Below are 16,983 nucleotides of genomic sequence, written 5' to 3' on the forward strand. Positions count from 1 at the left end.
ATCTAGTATTTGCAAGTATTCCCAGTTAAGTTATCTTAGCATATTTAACTAACTAGTCTTTAAATTTCATCCATTCCTTCTGGTACTCCTTCTCCTTCTGACTCTTCCAGTCAGGTCGGCTAGCTCCGAAAAGTCCATCATCTTCATCTGCCATTCCTCCACTGTTGGGACTTCTTGTGTTTTCCAGTTCTTAGCTAACAAAATTCTAGCTGCAGCTGTGGCATACAAAAACAATCTTACATCTTTCTTGGGCAATTCCAAGTCTATTAGTCCAAGAAGAAAGGCCTCTGGTTTCTTAATAAATGTATATTTCAACATTTTTTTCAATTCATTATAAATCTTCTCCCAGAAGTCTTTCACCTTGGGGCAGGTCTACCACATACATTTCCAGCATAGATCATCACTATTATGATATATCTTTGCTAATTTTACAGGAGTTAAGTACCATCTACAGTGGTACCTTGGGTTACATACGATTCAGGTTACATATGCTTCAGGTTACATACGGTTCAGGTTACAGACTCCGCTAACCCAGAAATAGTACCTCGGGTTAAGAACTTTGCTTCAGGATGAGAACAGAAATCGTGCAGCGGCAGCGCGGCAGCAGCGGGAGGCCCCATTAGCTAAAGTAGTGCTTCAGGTTAAGAACAGTTTCAGGTTAAGAACGGACCTCCAGAACGAATGAAGTACGTAACCAGAGGTACCACTGTATACATCATTTTCATAATATTTTCCTTTAACACCATACATGCAGTGAACTTGACCTCTTTCCTCCACAACCTTTCCCAATCTTCAAACGTTATGTTATGACCCACATCTCTTGCCCAATCTATCGTCACAGATTTAACTTGTTCGTCCTTTGTATGCCACTCCAACAATAAATTATACATTTTAGACAAGTTTTTAACTTTAGTGTCCAACAATTCCGTTTCCAGCTTAGTTTTTTCCTTCATGGGGAATTTTGTGGGTGCTCGGGCACCCAGAGCCCCAGGGAATTGGCACCTATGACAGATATTGACTCAGGATGTAGCCTAAAATGTGGAACATGCTTCAGGGGTAGTTCTTTGTGTTTTAAACAAATAATTAAATAACCTTCAGACACTATTTTCAAAAGCAGATTGTCAGCAGGGTCAATTGACACAGCAGACACTGTTGTCACTTGGTCATCACACATCCCTCTAGAAAGCATCTGTAACATGTGAAGAGGAGGCCCCATCACTGTAAACAAGATGGAGACATTAAGCAGAAAGCTAGAAGTAATCATAGCTCCCATTGTGTCCCACTTTACTTACAGACATGCAGCTCTCCTTCAAACATTATGATGTTCACTGAAAGACGCATAAGTGGAATGGGCTGGCAAACCCATGACAAGAGGTATGAGACAGGCCCAATGGGCAAAGCGGCGAGGAAGCACTCTTTAACAGGCTAGTGGTGGGGCTGCAACTCCTACTTTTAAAGCCTGGGCTTTTGCCATAACAAGGAAGAAGCTGCTGGGGTAGAAGAACTCTTAATTACAATGCGTTGGGGTGCGGGTTGTTGTTTTTTGACTACATACTACATCCCTGCAGTACCATGGCAGAACAGGCTTACAATATATGTGTACAGCAGTTTAGGGCATTATTTTAAAACAAAGCTCTTTTGCGCTGTGTGCAGTGACATGTCTTAATTTACACCTGCGATCACCGCAATGGCATATTTATTAGGCAGCAAGGTCTGTAATTATTGACTGTCACCACTGCTCCACACCTGGAGCTCCTGTCTTCTGAGTGCCACACTGAACCACAGCTACGCTTTTGCTTTCTCAAGGAGGGTAAAGCAATCTGGACTTCTTTTTTCCAACATTTCCATTGCCTATATATATATTTATTGTATGGTTATTTATTTCTTTATTTTCATGTGTTCAAAAGTATGAGGTGCACATTGTGATCCTTATTGCATGCTGTTGGCCCTACATAACTGTCTGATTACCTAACTTGAGTCAGTACATAAAGATTTTGATTTAAGTTTATTTATGAGTGTGTGTGAGAGAGAGAGAGAGAGAGACAGAGAGAGAGCTATTATATAAAATAAATTGCAGAAAGACATTTTGATTGTTACCTTTCTAAAGGCAGGAACCATTATAGCTATGCAAGGGGTTTGAATTCATATCAGAAGGACCAATGTGTATGTAAGTATAATAGGAAAATGGTTAAAGGAAATTATGTGGGTTATGGCACTGGGGTGGTGGTGTTATTAAATAAATTAACAACTAACTGCTCCACTGCCACAATTATGAAAGTAGACCACTGAGTTAGTGCTATTAGCATGAGTAAGGCTTGCGGGCTTTGACCACAGGAAAATTTAGGATGAAAAGGAAAATGAGATTAAGAGGATATATATAATAATAAATGGCATAGAAGGACCAGTAGGCTGCAAGAAAAGGTTTGTGGTGAAATTTAAAGGAAAATAGATATAACAAAACCTCAGTCGTGCAACCTATAATTTATGCATGAAATTAACTGACAAAAAAAAGAATGATTAGAAAAATACTAAGATTTTTCAAAAAGGGTTGAGAAAGTATAAATGAGACTCATACAGAACAGGGTAGGCAGAATAAAGGTAGTTTGGAGAATACTGCTGCTATTTTAAAGCTTGATCACTTTGATGATTGTTGGGCATTTTTCTATAGTATGATTATAATGCACAGTGGTTGTGGTTGTTTTTTTAATGCTGGTGCATATTCATCTGACAATTAGCCACTTTCAGAGATACTTCAAACTTGCTGAATTAGACAAACGATTAGCTCACTCTTCAGTTACAATTAATTAGCTTTTGCCCTCTGTGGGAATAGTGTTAGAAAAGTGCAACCCACACAACTTTCCAGACACTTGCCAGGAATGGCATTGTGGGCTTGACTTTTTGTTTACTAAAGAACAACTGGAAGGATTTGGATCCGAACCATGGTTTGGAGGAAGACTCTGCTTTAGCTGTTGTACTCCCTGTCTAGCTTAGGGTTGCCATATGTCCATAATTTGCCGGACATAGCCGGAATCATGCAGTTGGAAGCAGTGTCTGGGCAGAAATTGCTGAAATGTCTGGGGAAATCCGGATGTATGGCAACTGAAGTTGGAAGTCTCAATTTTCTAGGCGAATCTCCTTTAAAATAGCTCAAAAACTCCTTTTTTGAAGAGAAAAGAAAAAAGCTTAACAACTTTGCCAAAAAAAACCCTCAACAACACTTGTGTCTGGATTTTCACTTTTTGAAAGACGGCAACCCTAATCTAGATTCTCACCACACAACTGCTGTTTACTAAACAAAAACCCAGCACACAAGGAGAAAAATACCATCTATTTGGGCCATCACTCCTGAACTGCTAGGAGAATCACCAGACTGCAGAAACAACTACTCCACCTGAAATCTATGGCCTTTTAAACTGTGGGGGTGTTGTTTTTGTTTGTTATAATGCTATATATTTTTGTGGTTTTTGTATTGTTAAACCCCCCTGTGATCTTCAGATGAAGGGTGGTATAGAATTTTAATAAATAAATTAAATGGCATTTGCAAAAATGGTGAGTTCAAAGTTCCACCTCTCTGCCCCCCACCCCATCCATCCCATACATTTAAAGCACACAACTTTCCCCAAATAATTCTGGGAACTGTAGTTTGTTAAGGGTACTGTGGTTTGAAGCACTGTGAGGGGTAAACTACAATTCCCAGGATTCTTTGCAGGAAGCCATGGGCTTTTAATGTATGGTATGTATGAAGGCAGGGACACGGGTGGCGCTGTGGGTAAAACCTCAGTGCCTAGGACTTGCCGATCACATGGTCGGCGGTTTGAATCCCCGCGGGGGGTGCGCTCCCGTTGTTCGGTCCCAGCGCCTGCCAACCTAGCAGTTCGAAAGCACCCCCGGGTGCAAGTAGATAAATAGGGACCGCTTACCAGCGTTCCGTGTGCTGCGCTGGCTCGCCAGATGCAGCTTGTCACGCTGGCCACATGACCCGGAAGTGTCTGCGGACAGCGCTGGCTCCCGGCCTATAGAGTGAGATGAGCGCACAACCCTAGAGTCTGGCAAGACTGGCCCGTACGGGCAGGGGTACCTTTACCTTTATGTATGAAGGCTGAGTTTCTGCTTTAGGGGCAGTAGGCTAATGAGGGAGGGCTTGGGGGGGGATTTTGGCCATGTACCAACCACTCCTCGTTACTTCCAGTACACTCCCACCACTTGCTTGTTTCTATCCTGTTGCTTCGTAAGAAATACTGCATTTTACGTGCTCTCCCCCCACCCAATTGACCTCAATCTGAATTGAGAAAGAGAACAACTTGGCTGTGTTTTAAGCTGGTAATGGGCGTAGCCAGGATTTTTGTAAGAGGGGCAGGACTTGGGGGGGCAGAACTGACGTGATTGGTCAGTTAGTTAAGTATTCCTATTGTTTTACTTATTCGGAGGGGGGGCTGCCCCTCCGCCCCCACCTTGGCTACACATGTGTGCACACAACCTGAGCTATGAAGAGATTCTGGATGAATGGCGGAGAGCAGAGATAAGGGGAGATAAGGGGGAAATGAAACGGGTTGTGAGGAGGGTTGAACATTATGAAGGAGGGAGCAGGGAACCACAGAGTTGGAGGGACCTTGTAGGTCATCTAGACTTCCTTCTTGAAGCAGGAAATCTAGAGCTGCAGTAACTGGTTACAGATCTCTCACTGAAAACAGATCACTGCACATATTCTTGTTCCTGAGAAGTTAAGATCTTTCCAAAGCTTTCTGTATTCATCTGCTGTCTTTGCCATTGGGCCTCAGGCAACTTTTCATAGAAAAACAGTTTGGTACCTCCTGCCCTTGTTGAAATTACAGAGCAGCCACCGCCCCCAAGTGAAAATATTAGATGAAAAACAGTCCAGTAAGCCATCTTTCTAAAACGTTAAACTTATGCATTGGTGCCATTATAGACAGGATGATGTAAGTAAAGGCCAGAATTTAATTTGCTCGGTATAAGAAAATGATAGGTTCCAAATTATCCCAATAAATAATACACCCTTTTTGCTCACCGTGAAGTATTCCTCTCTAACTTAGACGTCATAGAGGCAATGAATTCCATTGTCATAAAGGAACACCATCTTGTACCCTGTATATCAGATCACTGAGTCCCACTCTGTTATCTACCTATCAAACAAAGTACGACAATGACACAATTCTTGTAAATCTGAAACATATGAGTATTCCACAGTCAGAGAAACAGAGAGATCAAGCCTGCTAAAGTGAGTAGGAATTTCAGGAGGCCTATATGCATATGGGGTTTCAGAGGACAGAGCACTTTCAGTGCTTCCTAATAGTTAAGCTTGCAATCCAAACTTCAGCTGGTGAACTGTGGGGTTTGATGGGGCAGTGAGGCCGCTGTCACCACATTCATGGCTGTGGTGGAAAGTGAGGGAGCAGGGAAATTGGCACAACAACTAGGGGTATTCATGGGCTGCTGCCATCGGAGATTCCACTGGTGGCACCTTTGTGGGTAGAGCAGGGAGCTCCATACTGGTAGAGTGATGCTGGTGTCACTTCACAGGCAGAGGTCAGCAGAGACCTGCAGTGCTGGGTGGAACGACACCTAGGTCCACCCAAATGACCTATTCGCCCCACCATCCCAGTGTACAGGTGGGCTGGATTGTAGTGTAAAGAGCGGGCATTAACAAGAACATCTAAATACAAATGACCCAACATTGTTGTGAAAATCATTAAATTCCCATCTAATTTTGTTTGCTGTTGAATGGGATCTAGTGCATCCTATATAATCCCACAAAGACTCACCAAGCTACAACAAAGCACAGAAGATCTAATTGTCATGCAGTGAAAGCGGCATCCTAAGCATGGCAAGTGTAGTTCATCCATCATGTTTACCCTGGCAGCTGCAGTCCTATTAAGCTACTGCTAAATGTTAGGTGTGCCATTTGCACCAGTATGACCTATGAAAACTGGAATGTCTTCAATATTTTGTTTTCTATCCCAGCTTTGGGTCCAGCAGGATCCTCACAGCAGCTTATATAGATTAAAGAAAAAATGCACTACAAGAACACTGTAACAGCTTCTACTGCCTCTAGCACACATGCCAATTGATGCAGGAGTGTTTCTAGGTACTTAAAGGACTCAGGGCACAGGGCTATGATGCACATTTGCACATCCTGGTTTTGAGGGATACACACCTCAAGGAAAAATAAATGGCCGGGTCTCATCAGCACTGTGCTTTGCAATGTACCCAGAACCCTGTAGGCAAAGTAATAAAGTGGGGAGGGGCCTGCTGGAAAAGTCCAGGGACCCAAGTCCTTGATTCGGTGATAGCAGTGCCCACCTTTTCCCCAAGACTGCAGGACTTTTTATGGCCCAAGAGCAGGGCAGGAGGAGCAAGATACAGCACTTGGGCCTCCTAGGAACTGCTGAGTGTCAGCAGTTGGATCTTCTGTTGCCTAGCTAGGCACCCTTCACTCTTTTTCCTCTTTAATACAGTTATAGCCAGGGTCCCAAAGTCTCTTAGTGAATATTAAGTAATAAATGGTAGGTAAAAGTAAAGGGGACCCCTGACCGTTAAGTCCAGTCGCGGACAACTCTGGGGTTGCGGTGCTCATCTCGCTTTACTGGCCGAGGGAGCCGGCATTTGTCCGTAGACAGCTTCCAGGTCATTTGGCCAGCATGGCTAAGCCACTTCTGGCGAACCAGAGCAGTGTACAGAAACACCATTTACCTTCTCGCCAGAGTGGTACCTATTTATCTACTTGCACTTTGACGTGCTTTCGAATTGCTAGGTTGGCAGGAGCAGGGACCAAACAACGGGAGCTCACCCCGTTGCGGGGATTCGAACCACCGACCTTCTGATCAGGAAGCCCTAGGCTCTGTGGTTAAGACCACAGTGCCACCCACATCCCTTCAATAAACGGTAGTATTTACATAACATTTAGGATATTGCAGGGGGAAAGACAGGCTGCAGCAGTTCCCCTGAACTGTGCCAAACATGGAAATTCCTGGTTTTAGCTAAGCTTATTTAACTAGTTTCTAACAATGCATTGCATCCCACACCCACCCTGCCCCTCTCCCTTCACTTAAAAGCTATGCAACAGCTTCATGCAGCACTTCTATGCTGCATTTAGAAAAGGTAGCTGTTCCATAGGCAGTACATAGGCGCAGCAATTGCTGGCCTACACCCTAAATCTTGAACTGCTGACAGAGCAGTTGATAGGGTTAGTTCAATAGAGTCTACTTCCCATAACATGCTTTCTGTGACAACCGAAAAATAATGGCACGGTGTTAGTAAATAGGGAACAAACGCTGTCATTTAACTACCTAGAGTGAATGAATTGCAGCAAGTTAAACATAGCAATGTAAGAGTTGCCATAGTGAATCAGACTTGTGATCCATCTTAAGAAATGTCCTGGCTAACAAGAGGCATTCATTTTTCATTTTAAAAAATGAATGAAAACTCTTGAGCAGGTTGATATAGATAATCTTTCTAGAGTGTTAGATCTCATTCCAAGCTATAATATTAAGAATTGGCTTAATCCCTGTCCATATGAATTTCTGCTTTGTTTAAAAAAATTCAGCACTAGGTAGCATTCTGTGTTTTTGTGTGTGTGTGATCTGAATAAACCATACAGTTATGATGTTAAAAGGGGCATGCGACCAACCTCTGGCCACACACCAACTGCCCCACAGAGCTTATGATAATAATATTCTGTAGCTGGTAATAGTATTTGGTGGAATACCCTCCCAAGAGAGGTCAGATCAGCTCCCTCTTATCCACTGACAGGCTAAGACCTTCCTATTCAGAGAGGCCTTTGAAAACTAAGGTATGGTGCTGATCACTGGGCTGCTGTCAGGGCAAACTGTATTTTAATTGCTGGTTATAAATGTGTTCTGATATATTTTAATTATTGTTTTTAACTGGTTTGTTTTTATAACTTTGTATTTTATAAAGTTGTTTTTAACTGTAAGCAACCTTCAATCCCAACTTAGAAGAAAGGTGGTATATAAATACATTATTTTGATGATGGTGATGATGATGCAAACCCTACCATAATAATAATAATTTAATTAAGTAAATTAAAATCCAATCTACTTAGCCAGGGTTATGTTTTTTTCCACCTAGACCACAGGAAAGGCTTCTCCAGTCCGGTGGTAACCAAAATATTTTTGACAACTCCCATCATCTATGACAACTGCTGGCTGTAGCTGATGGGAGTTGTGGTCCAAAATATATGAAGGCCACAAATTGGGGGAGGATGTCCATTTGCGACCAAAAGGTCTAGTTTGAAGTCACCAAATGGTCACCGAATGGTTTTACCAGCAGAAAGCAAGGCTTTTTTTTACTTCTACCCCTGCAAAAACCTAGAGTGCCTGGAATAAGAAGCCCCTGGACCAATTTATAACAATTTGACAGGTTTCTTTCCTATGGGCGCTTTTCTCATGTCTATAATTTTTAGACCAATTGCCCACAAAATATTAAGAAGAGTAAGTGATTCCTTTTGCAACCCACCAAAACTGTAAGAGCTACTATTGAGTAAAAACCCACAGCAATTATCCTTCTGAAATCTGGCAGGATTCATGCCCTCAGAATAAATGATTTTGCCTGCAAATTTCATCTAATGCCACACACAATTTTAAGTTATAGACAATTCCTTTTTTTAAAAAAATCAAACTTTAAACTGAAGGGCTAGTATGCCTGCAAATTTCATCCACTTCAGTCACAAGGGGGGGGGGAGTTACACAGCTGTTCACCATTATCACCATAATGAATGGGAGAAAATGAAGCAGACTTCGACAGACTCCAGCCTAAACAAGCAGCCTACAAAGCACCTTGGATCAAGGTGGGCTGTTTCCCAAGCACTGGATCAGGGTCTCAACTGAATCTTATGGCCAGTACACTATATAGATTATGAACACTGAGGAATCCTGCAGCTTATATTGAAACAGGGACATCTTCACAGATTTCTTGCTTTATTTGTTTTTAAAGGAATAGGGAAACATGCAGAAAGCATTTTTGTTTTCCTTTATATGTTATGGGCTTAGGTTAGACGTGGCCAATTGTACTCAACAACTTCCTGTGAAACTTTCTCAGGTTGGAGGTTATGCTTTAATAGTTTTGATGTAGTCTGTTACATATGCCGCCGCCACCAAGTTTTCTGTCATATTTAATCTGACAGTTCAGGTGGTTTTTTCCTCTCCATCATGATTCACTACACTGAATACTTGTTTCATTCATATGTTCATTTCCAATAAACACATAATGATTTTTGCTTGGAGGTGTTTGGCAAAGCCACAGGAGGTTTAGCTTTGCTGATCTAGGAAAGGCTGCAAGAGTTAATTCAATTCAGTGAATCTCAATGTAAAGGTTCTCAGTCTGTGAATGAAACTCATTCCAAATAAGAAGTTGGTGTGGCATATGCAGCTTTTTGTTTGAAAACATTTGCTATAAGCAAGGGGATGTGAGGAGCCCAGCTATTCAGTGTCTTTGAGGGTAGGAGCTAAATTCATAGTTTCATAGTTCTGCATTTGGAGAGGAATTTAGACTATTCCTCACATTTGTGTCTCACACTTCATACAAAGACTTCAAGGATTTACATTTTATCCTCACATTAGCTGCATGAGGTACGTATCAGGGATGGGTCATAGAGTTTAATGTATGTTTTTTGGGGGGGTTAGCCCTTATTTGACTGTTGATGTATTTTATGTGATTTCTTTTTTCATTTTTATATCTTATGTAAACTAGAGATTTCTTTTTGTACGAAGTGGTATACACATTTTATAAATCAAGAGCCAAACACAAAAAGGGCTGAAAGGATAAGATCCTGGCACCAACTGGAATCAGAATTGGATGGAGCACCTGCGTTATGGCGTAATGTAGGAAACCGGCCTAAAGCAATGCAGGAGAGTCATTCTAGGGGCAGAGTTGATCTCATAGCTGGAGCCAAGTAGTCCATCAAAAATGTTGGCTGGGACAGGTATATATAGTGGAGGACCAAGTAGGTAAATGGACAATGAAGCTGAGAAGTTGAAAACAAAGCTGCCAAGGAGCTGAACCCTGAGGTCTGACTTGTAGGCTTGGTCAAGGAGGAACTAACATGTTGTTAAGTGATGGTGAATCACTCCTGGAACCTGAGAGGACAATAGTGGCCCTTCTTTCCCACTATATAGCTTTAAGTGACTCATCACAAGCAGCACCAGTACACAAACCAAGAGGCTCCAGTTACAAATCCAAGAAGATTTAACAGGAGGTTAGACGGAGTGAAAGTGAGATTCATGCCTGAATGGGGATTTGAACCCAGGTCTTCCATGTCCAACACTCTATATCCATGATATGCAAATTTTAAAGGAGATTATGAAGTTCACAGGTTCAAATTCCCTCAAACAATTTTGTCAAGAATACTTAGTTAGAGTTAGAAGTACAGCCTTAAGGAAAGAAGTTTGCCTAGGGGGACTTCCGGGTTAGCGCCATCGCCTAATGGCGGATTCCCTCCGAGCTCTGGAGGGAATCAGCTCAGCAGGGGTCGGGTCCTGCCGCGCCGGCGACGCGGGGACCCTTAAAAACCACGGGCGCGGAAGCCTGTGGACGTGGTGACTCGGTGGGCACCATTTGCGCCCCCCTGACCCGTGAAGGAGCCTTTTTAAAGGCTACGGAACTGGGGACGGGGAGCGGTGCAGTGCTGAGAGTCTTCTGCTTCCCCTGCTGAGTGAAGCCGCATGCCATGGACGGAGAGCGCTGACTTCTTCCTTTGAACATTTGGATCAAAAGCAACAACCCGTGAGTAATACGGAAATTGGACTTAAAAAGGGAAATTTTCTTTTTGGATTTGGCACGATCAGGGAAGGCGCAAAGAGGAAGTCCGTCTCCCCGACTTGTAAACAACTTAAAGCAAGGACTAGATAACTAAGGTTGAGAGAATATCCTTTTCCTTATTGGATAAAAGTTATTAATTTCACGATTGGAAAGTACAAGTAATTTTGCTGGAGGATAAGAGTTGATTTTGAGAGTTGAAGTGCAACCCCCCGGGAACCGGGAGTGATCCGCGAGAGAGCCTGGCGAAGAGATACACAGATTTTGACAGCTGTCAAAGTAGCTGTCAAAGTTGGGGAATAAAAAGAGAACTTTGTTTCTGGTGCCTTTGCTGGCTAGATTTGTTACAATTTGAATATAAATTGTTGAAAACAAGGAAGAACAAGTTATTTTGACTTTTGGGTTGAAACTGGAAGGATACTAAGTAACCATAATCCCTCTAGAGGGGGTTTTGGGACATTACAAGAATGGCTGTAAGTGGAAAAATACTCATTGAGCTGAACAGGACTTTTTATCTCCTGGGAAAGCTTCAAGAACAAAGCAATATTTTGACTACAAGGGCCTCTACACTGAATGAGACAGTAAATAAATTTACTGAAATTGGAAGGGACTTGACTCAAGTTTTTGTTCCTGAACAAAAAATCCTTGTAGCGGAATCAAAAGTTTTTGCAGCTGAGCAGGAAGAGAAACCTGAGAAATGTGATAAAAGGGAACAAGAGATACATGATGATCTGGAAGGGAATGAAGGAGGAGTTACAACGCCGCAGAAGATCAAGGAAGGCCAGAGGCCTGTTAGGAAGGACATAAAGAAAAACAAGAATTGGATGATGAAAATTTGGTTTGAATTGGTCAAGGAAGATTGGAGAGATCTCCTGATGTGGAGATCTGAAGACCTATGGATTACAAATCTGATCAAGATGGAAGTTGGAGCATTTGGGACATTCAGACTCAAAAGGATTAAGAAACAAGATTTGAGCTCTACTTTTGGATATAGAGGTCTGGAAGGAAGAAAAATGGACATTTTCGAGATAGAGCTTCTCCGAGATTTGGTGCTTGGTATAAAGGACTATCAAAAAAACCGGCAAAGAGGAACTGAGAGAGAATTAAGGGCCTTGGATGTGAGGTCTCCAGGCTGATAGCAGATAGACTGATGGACATTGGGGATCGAAACCGGGAAAGGGGGGTTGGAGCTTGGGAATCCAAAGGGCGTACAATTATATTTTGAATTTTTCTTATTTCTTTATTTTGTTTTGCTATGAGTATAAAAAAGGGGAATTCGTGGAAGGGAATTGGGGTCGACCTTAGAAAAAGATTTTAATGTATAAAGACTGTGGATTATAAGATGAAAGTGGCTATTTAAAATGAACTAAATTGAATAATGAGCTAAATACAATAAGGTCAAAATTAGGGATAAGAACTTGTTGAATTAAATAAATGGAAATGGAATACAAGAAGGGGAGGTGTGGGGAAGTCTTGGAAAGATGTTATTGAAAATAAGGTTTAAATGGTAAATGTTTTCTTTTTTCTTTTTCTTTTTCTTTTTGGATTTTTTGAAAATTTCAATAAATATGTTATTAAAAAAAAAAGAAGTTTGCCTAGAATGCCTTTACGAAACTAGAATTGTAAATAATATTTAAATTCTGTAATACAGATCAGATTCCAACTGTTGCATTTCATACGACAGAGCCACCAGGAATAAGAAGAATTTATTATTTCTATGTTGCATTTAAAAAATGCCTTGAGTTCTACAATGAAGGCTTCATCAGAGCATTGAAAACTAAATCAAAATTCCAGCAAGGAAGGAAGGATTTAAGTTTAGGCTTAAGCTTTGAAGTTGTTCCCAAGAAACAAATTATTATTGGATGGGAACCAACAAAGCAATTATCTAGTTTGCTGCTCATGCTACTGAGGGCTGCTGCCTGCACCCAGAGGGATCTGACACAAAGGCCCTTACCTAACCAGGCTTGTATAAAGGAACAAAATATTACTTACCATTATTCTAAACACTTCAGTTTCCTGGCTATATGCCACCAGTGCAGGGAAAGGAGAATCTCTGTGACTGTGATGCTGACTGCTGCTGAGATTATATACCAAAAACACTTTATCAAAATGATTGGGTTGCTATGGAAGTAGGCAAACTTATCTGATAATTTCATATTAAAGTTTTGCTTTTGAATGATGCAAGATCAATTTATTCAGAAAGCCAAGAGCTAATCACTGCAGAAGGCTCACAACTCCTGTTTTGACAGTGAAATCAGAATTTCTGAGGTATATTTTTAAGGTTACCATATGTCTCTGCTTTCCCAAGATGCTTCCAATTTTCATATTGTCCCCCATTCTTCTGAAACCTCTAAAATGTCTCATCTAATTATTTAAAACATTTGAGGTTTTAAATTTCATTGGCTTTTTCTTCTTCAGCTGGTTCAAGGCCCTTTTACATTAACAAAAGCTACTAAGGAAGAACCTGAAAACAAGGGGACATGAGGCCCTGCTCAAGAGAGTCCACCTGAGGGGACCCACAGGTGTCAAAGGCACATTTATATTTACACTTCTCAGTGGTCATGCCCTCTTCAAGTAGCTCAGCACCTCATTTGCTTCTTTCTTCTCTTCTGTAAGCCACTTCAGAGATTTCGACAGACATTCCCCAGAAGCAGGTGTAAATTTGAGTCTACCTCTTTTTTTATTTTCTCAGGAGCTGAACAGGAGTAACAATGATTCCTCTTGTACCATCCTATGTGGTATATTTATTTCTTCAGCACCAACTGACACCCTCAACTGCCCTCCTGTGATTCCTACTCAAAGTGAATTCTTTGGTTGCCCCTGGCAACTCCCACAGCACAGACCTGGCTAGTAGTAGAATTTTAAATCTTAAGGGTGAATTTGGTTAACTAAATCAAAGAAATACCTTTGCTCCTCAGAACTCTGAGAAGTGGCATCCCTCAGGCTGTGAGGTTGGCAGCTGAAGAAGCATTGGGGAGACAGGGGGACTTATTTATACAACAGCACCTCCAATGGTTGACTCAGATAAGATCATATAGTTAGGTAGTTCAACTCTCAGCTGCTAAATCGTCCCCAGCTTTTATATTCAGTTCTCTGGCTGTGTTGAGATTACATGGCTGCTGGTAGCTCAAAAGCCATTACCTTTTATATATAAAAGAACAAACAACTTGGCCTAATGAAACGGAGAGGTATATAGTTTACCTGTGGAAGGGATCTGACACTGACTTCTTGTGGGGGGGGGTGCTAAGAGCAGCTTCATGAAGACAATATTCATTGGCCCTGAGGATGTGTTTGAACCTAAATTTTCAAAACAGTAGCCATTTACTTCCACATTCATCCTTCTTTACAGTATGAAGAAGCCCAGGAGAAAATGGACATAGTTAAATTGTGAATAGCAGGTCCTGTTTTGGGGGTGGGTTTACAAAACTTGAGAATTAAAGCTTGAGTATAACACAGAGATGTTGCATACAGCTAGCATGCCCTGACTTGGCCATCCTAGGTTCACTGCAGAATGTTTCCCAAGGATAGGACAGAATCCCATCAAGAGCCAGAGGCCTTGTTTGCTCTAGGAACCAAGAGCCCTAGTGACAAGCACAATGCCATGTCATTTATCTGGCACCATGCATTGGAGAAAGCACTTGCCCTCTTCAGTGAACTGACAATGAGGCAGCAACAGGTATTTCAAGAAAACAGCATGAACACTTATGTTATCTCTTTACAGGAGTTGGTAAAATATTTTTAATTCATTTACTGAGCTGAACTCACGATGGTTATTTGCAAGGCTGTAGCCAGTGAATGGATGCCCTGATACAAATGAGGCACTGCTACACCCTAGCCAGTCATGTTCCCCTCCCCTCCCCACCCCTACCCCTGGGCTTTTAATGTATAATCTGATAGCTTCGATTTAAATAATGAAATCTTGTTTTTAAGATATGAAAAAAGTGTGTGTGTTGTTTTTTAAGTGAACACCCAGCTGCCCACCCAAAAAGATGCAATCTCCAAATTTTGCTTACCTGACCCATCCAGCTTTCTCTTCCCAGACTGAAATTTAAATATTCTGTTTTCTTCTTATTTGCATTCACAAAGCTGTACAGACACAAAGTCTAGTGTTCAGTCATTGGCAATGCCACTGTCACTATTCAACAGATACCCATGAAACTAACTTCCATTTTGCATTTCCTATTATACTTGACATGCTGGCAAAAGGAGAAAATAATATTTTTCCAGTAGCAAATTATTCCACATTGAGTACTGGGAAAATGTGATATACTAACAAAGGAGTGATACTTGTCTGGATTATCCTTGACAAATTAATAACTGTTACACAATAAATGTGTGGCAGAAACACAATCTGAAGAGGCCCGTAATTATAGCATCACAGAATTCTATGTGGCTGCACATTGACTTCAGATAAATACGAGTTTTCAGATAAAGGGGGGATCATCTTCTGTAAATAAGATCCTTCTCCTAAGTAATTAACTAAAACCATAACCAATTCCTGCAGTCCTTCTCCCTATGGCAACCTTCCAGTGCTGACTTGAGCTGGTAGGAGTTGTTGTGGAATATATATGGAAGGCAGCAGGTTACAGAAAGCTGTTCAGTGGAATATTCTAACTATGTTGGACAGTTCCAGCTCCAATGAAACATTAAATATATTTGTTGCTTTCATCTGGCTGGAGGGATGTTGCATTCTCTTTGCTCCAAGAACCATTTCCTCTCTAGATAGCATGGATAATTATACCTGCTTCCACCCACAGTTTAACTAAAGTGGCATTTCTTAAACAGTTTATATAGAACAAAATTATTCAAAGGTACTTGACATTCAGTAGTTCTCATTTTTCTTCAATGCTAAGAATCTTGCAAAAGGCTATGGCGGGCAATTATTTTCAAAAGGCTATTTTGTGAACCTGGAAAACATAAGAGGGAGGATTTTTCTTCAGGCAACCTGATTCCCAATCAGTTGTTTGTCTGCAAGTAATGGAAATTTCACATTAAAATGTGGGTGATATCAGAGATGGCTCAAGACATTTGAGTGCCTGAGGCAGAAAAACTAAATTCCCCACCCCCATGGTGGTAATGGTAGTAAAACAATAAACTAATTGACAATTTGTTGTCCTTAAATAGTTCCCCAAAAGTTGCTGCCTGAGGCGGTTCTCCAAGTGGAGCTATGATAAAAACCAGAACAGGCCAAATCACATAAGGATTGTTGAAACAAAATGTGGCTCTAAACATCATAGCCAGTTATTAAACTGGCAATTGTCTAATTTAAAAAATAAGAAATGAGTTTCACTTTGATTTCTGCCAGCTAAAATCTAGATGGATGGGAAGTGGTTTGTTTCTATTTCGTTTTACCAGTCATTTTGCTAGAAAGCCTGATCTCTAAGGTTGGGAAATACTTGTTCTGCACTGGAAATGAAAGTGCCAGAATCCTACCGAACCCAAGACCCAGAAAGACATTTTAAATGGTATCCCAGAGCTATGGGAACAGCAATATACCTCTCTCTTGACATTTAAAAAGCAATATAAAGCTCATGCACATATCCAGCCTCCTAACTCCCCCCACAATAAAATTAAGAGACTTAATTGAGCAGAGGGAAATCTTGTTTTTAGAAATGGTGAAAGAATTTCACAACTAGTTTCTCATTTATTTGTTGTTGCTTTTTTAAAAAAAACTTTAACAATATTAAGTAGGAAACAAGTCTGTGTTGGGGATGAAAAATGTGTCATACAGATCTATTCCTAATTAACATCTGGTGTAAGTTTACATGGAGACAGAATGGAAGAATAGGGTTGTGTGAACACTGCCATTTTGTCTGAGTACAGTACTTGAGTGTTCCTGCTTCAGGTCCTGCATTAGAAGAGAGCATTCAAGAGTTTAGTCACTTTGTATTCCTGAAGTTCCAACTTTTTTTACATGTCCAAAATCAGTCTTGATATACGTACTTCCCATGGCACAGACCTTCTATCTGCCTTTCCTCCCCTCAGATAGTACCGTTGGAGGGACATGGAGTCTGGTTTCTCTGCATCTTCACTCAAGACAGTCTTCCACATGGACACATCACATGCTTGTTTCTGCCCATGCCCTAGATGGAGGGGGGATATGCACCACATTATGTTGCTCAGTCCCTGCTCCTGCCAACCTAGCAGTTCAAAAGCACAAAGTGCAAGTAGATAAATAGGTACCGCTCCAGC

General features: G+C 41.3%; 1 long non-coding RNA gene across 1 annotated transcript; it reads right to left on the bottom strand.

The window, feature by feature from the left end:
- Window positions 1–5,026: 5,026 nt before the first annotated feature.
- Window positions 5,027–13,680, bottom strand: LOC114604835 (uncharacterized). The gene is made up of 3 exons (XR_003708448.2): window positions 13,464–13,680; window positions 12,784–12,868; window positions 5,027–5,141 (listed from the first exon to the last, which is right to left on the bottom strand). It is a non-coding gene; the product is annotated as an uncharacterized LOC114604835 (long non-coding RNA).
- Window positions 13,681–16,983: the final 3,303 nt, after the last annotated feature.

Source organism: Podarcis muralis, chromosome 10, assembly GCF_964188315.1.
Source record: "Podarcis muralis chromosome 10, rPodMur119.hap1.1, whole genome shotgun sequence".
NCBI lineage: Eukaryota > Metazoa > Chordata > Lepidosauria > Squamata > Lacertidae > Podarcis > Podarcis muralis.